This window comes from Desmodus rotundus, chromosome 11 (assembly GCF_022682495.2).
Source record: "Desmodus rotundus isolate HL8 chromosome 11, HLdesRot8A.1, whole genome shotgun sequence".
NCBI lineage: Eukaryota > Metazoa > Chordata > Mammalia > Chiroptera > Phyllostomidae > Desmodus > Desmodus rotundus.
The window spans coordinates 42,611,732-42,617,420 of NC_071397.1; positions in this window are offsets into that span (position 1 = coordinate 42,611,732).

Here is a 5,689-nt window from a genome sequence, read left to right on the forward strand (position 1 = left end):
GGAAATACAAAGTCACATTCAGTGCAAAGTACAGATTAGATGTTTTAGTGGGTTCTGAGTATGGTCAAGTGTGGTGATTGTTGAAGCTGCATGATGAGTTCATGGTGACTCATTGTCATATTATCTCTAATTTTATGTTAAAAAATTTCCACATTAAAATTAAATTGAAAAGTAGGGAGAGGGCCCTAGACTGGTGGTTTATTTAGTTGGAGCATTGTCCAGTAACTGAAAGGTTGTGGGTTTGATTCCCAGTCAGGGTACATACCTAGGTTGCAGATTCAATCCCCAGTCTGGGAGCATTCAGTATGCTTCTCTCTCACTTCCTCTCTCTAAAAGCAATGGAAAAAAATTCCCTAGGGTGAGGATTAAAAAAAAAAGTAGAGAGAGGGTTCTTTGAGTACAGCAAATCACATTGGACTCCACCACTTTGAAGAGACCTATGAACAAATAATCACTTTAAGTACACATATTTAGAATTGTTAAACTGTATTTAAATTACCAGATATCTGTGATCTGGAACTCCACAGAAACTGTGAAAAATCAAGAAATTAGAAGAACCAGATTTCTTTTCCAACCACAACAGCTGGTGAGAACAGAGCCCTCATCATCCTTATTATCCTTATATTCATACCATTTGCTCTTTATTCAATATTTACCTACTGCAAAGGTGGCATGCACATCATTTCTTTGAGTGCAATCTGTTTTGCCATCAGCCTTGATGCTCCTAGGCTCATCGTGAAAAATGTAACTGCTACTTCAAGGGACTGGAATGCCACCTCACTTAATTATGGAGATCCTAGTCTGAAGTTACTATCACCTAAGTATTTCAGATTTATGAGGAAAACTAAAATTTCTAGAATTAAAAATTTATGTTAGAGTGCTTTCTAAAAAGTAAATCATGAAACTTTAAAGACAGCCAATCACTCATCCATTTAGATTTGCAGAGAAGGATGTAATACCAAAGATGGTATTACTTAGCATGTTTCTATTTATTGAAGAGAAAAATTCTCTCCCTTATTCTTTAGCTAAATTTCTCATACTAGAATTTAGTTTTATAGGTCTCTAACTCAATCATCTTCATGGGGAATTATTTACTCCGCTATTTAGTTGAATATTGAAAACATGTCAGGCAGTTTTTCAAGTGCTAAGGATATAGAGATAGACAAAAACTAACAAGGAATCCTAAAGGAGTTTATATTTAATAAGGAAACAGACAATAAAAACAAATAAGTAGTATGACAGATGCTGATATGTGCTTTGGAAATAAATAAAGCAGTGAAAGATGAATAAGGTCACCAAGGAGGGGAAGTTGGTGTTTTATAAAGGGTAGCCAAGAAAAACTTCACTTGCAAGTTGATATTTGAATGCATAGAGCTTGGACATGAGATGTACACAATAAAAACATCTGAAAGAGGAATGTCACAGACAAAGGTATAGCAAAGGCATTAAGTCAGCAACATACTTAAAAGAGTTCAAGGAACAGCAGGGATTAGGTAACAGTATACAAGAAAATTACCTTGTATACTGAGCCAAATGGAAGCCATTGCATTGACTTCAAGCAGAGGAGTGACAGAAGACAATTCATCTTTTTCACAAGGATCCCTCTGGCTATTGCTTAAGAATAGACTGTAGAGGTACAAGTTTACCAGGAGACCAGAAAGGAAGCTAATGCAGAATCCAAGCAAGAGATTAAGGCTGCCTGGGCCTGGGTGATATGGTGGGGTTGGCAAGTGGTGATTAAACTCCAGACATAGTTTTAAGCCAGGCCAACAACATTTGCTGTTAAGTTGTATACACAGTATGAGAAATGCCAAAAATGATTCAAGGTTATTGGTCTGAGCACTGAAGAAAATAATTGCCATTTGCTGAGAAAGGGAGATCATGGGAGGGCAAAGCAGCATGTAAATCATTTTCTAGGTTTGTTGCACCATTTCTCTCCCACCCCCCAAATTGCATGAAGTTCACAGGTATGTTATGAGAGTCATGAGATGACAGGTTTATCACTATCCCTCAGCAAACACAAAAATGGACTTCTGAGACTCTCTGTACACCATCCATCTCCCCTACAACACAGAAATAGAGAGCATGAGTTTGGAGATTGGGCATAGCACCTCTGAAACATTGTGGACTGAAAATTTTCATCTCAGTAAAAATATTCAGAGCTCTTTCTTCCATGTCAGGTAAATACAAAGCCTCTCATCTCCTCATCCCTTTTGTCTGCCTGTCACTCTCAGTGCTCTTTCAGAACTCTAGGTGTGCCCTTTTGAGAAAATAAAAGTTCAAGGACAGAACCGTTCAGGGTACAGTTGATTCCGAGTGACCATGTGGGCTTCAGCAACCTTCCTGAGTTTGCATTCCTTTTGTTTCACAGGCATATATTCTCAAAGTAGCTGCCCATAACCCAGAAATCAGAAATTCAGAATTTCAGACCTTACTATCATCAGGGTGATTGCCTCCCCTAAACTGAGAGTCAGAGAGAGAATCCCTTTGGAGACATAAATATCAAACCATCATAAATACAAAACCACCCCATCAATTAGTCATCACCACATTGTATTTTTTTTGAAAAAAATATAGCCAGTGATTTTTCCTCTAAAGTACTGTTTTTCAGTCTGTATCCTCAGAATGTATTTATCTTACTTGTTTTCCTACATTCCTCTTCAAAGGCTCTGCTTCATCCTGGCTGAACCTCTGAAAGAGCCACCCCCTGCCCTACACAGCCAGGATGGGGAGCTAGTCAACTGTGGCCACAGCAGTCAGTTCACTTGATCATGGACTTTGATTCTCCAACAAAGAATTATTTCTTGAGTCAATACAAAACAGTTTTCAAAGGGTTACTATGTACAATGCACCATGCTAGATACCATGTAGGATAAAATGTGAAAATGGCTTGCTCTCTTAAAGGCATGGAAAAACCTCACAATCTTTTCTGAAAACATACCAATCACTTTGTCAGAAAAATATTTAGTACTATAAAAAGGAAAAAGCTCAGATCTGTGGGAGCTGAGAGATGGCAAACTGCCTACAACTGTATCTCTAAAAGAAAAAGAATTCACCATGGATGCCAAAGTCCAGGTGAGGCTGGGGCAGGTGCCACCTGAGTTCAGAGCAGAAGCAGGATTTGAGAATCTAGGGAGCCATCAAACAGAGGGAAAGGGTTACCACTGAGGCCACAAGAATGAGATCATGGAAGAACCAGGACATGTGTTGGAAGTATGCATCAAATCCCAGGTATGGTGGCAGGAGGGAAAGCAGGGTGGGGCCATGGGGCAGGAGCAGACCAAGAAGAGAAACCTGGGCTGAGCCCGTGGATAGAAAGTACAGCAGGAAGGCAGAAATCATGCCAGGCAGGATAACCCCCTCCTCTGGGATTTCCTCCTGGATTCCCCTCCTTTGGCTTCCTTGCCCCCAAGCAGAATTGGTGTCCCACTTGGCACCAGCACATACTCTGTAACTTTGAGGAAGTACCCACATTGTATGTATGTTTGTGTGCCCAACATCTGGGCACTTTCTCACAGATAGTGAAAGTTCAATCACTTGTAGAAGAGAGTTGAATGGCAGGGAGCGAGAAGAAAATCAAAACAGTACTTAGAGTCTCCTCTCAATGCAAAGAAACCAGAAAACAATTATGTTAGTTTCCTATGGCTACTGCAACTAATGACCACAGACTTGGTGGCTTGAAACAATACACATTTATTCTATTACAGTTCTGGAGGCCAGAAATCCAAAATTATTTTCACTGAGTTGAAGTCAAGGCTCTATCAGAGCCAATTCTCCCTCCAGAGATTCTGGGGCAGGGTCTGTTCCACACTCTTCCAGTTTCTGGTGGCTGCTAGTATTCCTTGGCTTGTGGCTGCATCACTCCAATCTCTGCATCTGTGGTCACATTGCCTTCTCTTCTGTACATGTGTGAAATCTCCTGCTTCTCTTATAAAAACACTTGTGATTGCATTTAGGGCTTACACAGATGACTCAGAATAATTTTTCCTTCTGCAGACCCTTAAATTAATTACATCTGAGAAGATCTCCCCCTTTTTTCCCCGTATAAAGTGACATTCACAGTTTCCAGGGCTTAAGACATGGATATCTTTTGGGAAGCCATTATTCAGTCTCCCACAACAATGAACTGGGTTACATACAAAGTCAAAAGGAATGAGATGGAAGAAATACAGGAGGGAGAGACACTTCTCTGTAAATACTTTGTATTCTTTTCACTGTTGGGAGCACGTTAATGTTCTTTATATTTAAAAATAAAATTAAATTGTTAAGAATGATAAAGGAGAAAAAGCCTCAAGCTGAAACTAAATAAAAGAAATTACCAATATTTCAAATAAATAACATCTAAGGGGTAGGAGAGAAAAATACTAATCCAAACATTGTATAATTGCGATCTTTGACCATATATCTCAGTCTTAGGAAGGATGATGCCAAAAGGGTGCCCCAAAAAGAATAACCAAAAATAAATCCTGGACTATTTTTGTAGGTTTGTTGTTTATAACAGTGGACAAAGTAATTCTGAAGTGGTTTAAGATGCAGTATAGGAGTGAACAAATGAGTAAATATACTGATGTTTTTGATAACCAGCATTCTCACTGTATAAAAAGGTGCATAAAAAAATGAAATGAGGGAAAGCAAAAAAAGAGTTCTATGGGGAAGAATTAGATTTGGTGGTGCTGGCATAAATTATGATTTTTTAAAAATGTATGTGTATGTATATATATATATATATATATCTGTATGCATATATGTCTATACTTATAAATGTATGTATATGTGTGTTTACATATGCATATTTATACAAGCATGTGTATACAAAAGTATATATTTCCTAGATGTGCCCATTGGGAATGGAAGCAAACTCTAGTAACAAAGAGCACATCTAATGCCCAGACCTCGATCTCTAATACCATTTCTCACTAAAAAATCACCAGGGCTCCTCAGAGAAATGACTGATTTCAGAAACTGGACAATGTGGATTGCAAGAAAGACCTGGAACATCTTATGCCAAAAGTAAGGAAGTGCTAAGGAAATGGTGGGCATGTCGCAAGACACAGAAGCAAACCCTCTGGGGCTCCCACTGGTCATGTGTGAGAATCTGAGCACTAAAATCACTGAGGACAGTAATTACAAACTGTTGAAAATATTGGAATCCACAGTCCACTTATCTAATAAACAGATGAAGGATAAATCAGTCAATGGGAGAGAAAGGCAGTTTGTTCTTATAGTAAAATGCAAAGCTTTCATGGAGGAATCCTGGAGTGGGCAAATCACTATTTTACAGCCATCATGTTAAAGGTTTGTTCAGGCAAACGCCATCAAGGGACACTAAATCTAGGTGAAGACATTTGTTAAATTTAGATTGTCTTAAAAATGTCCCCCCTAGATTGCTTATTAATTACAAGAAAAAAGATAGTGATTATACAGTGGGGAGTTAAACATCTTGACTGGGTTCAAAACTTGACATCACTCTTAGGAGACAGATGGACACCATGTGCCTCAAGATGCAAGGACTTGTCAAGGACACAACATGGCTTATGAAGTGTTCCAGCCAAGAACACACTACCAGATCTGAACATGGAAAACAACAGGCAAACCCAAAGTGAGGAATATTCTATTGGAAAAATGCCATGTTCTTCAAAAATGTCAATACCATGAGAAACACAGAAAGGCTGTAGGGATATCCCAGTTT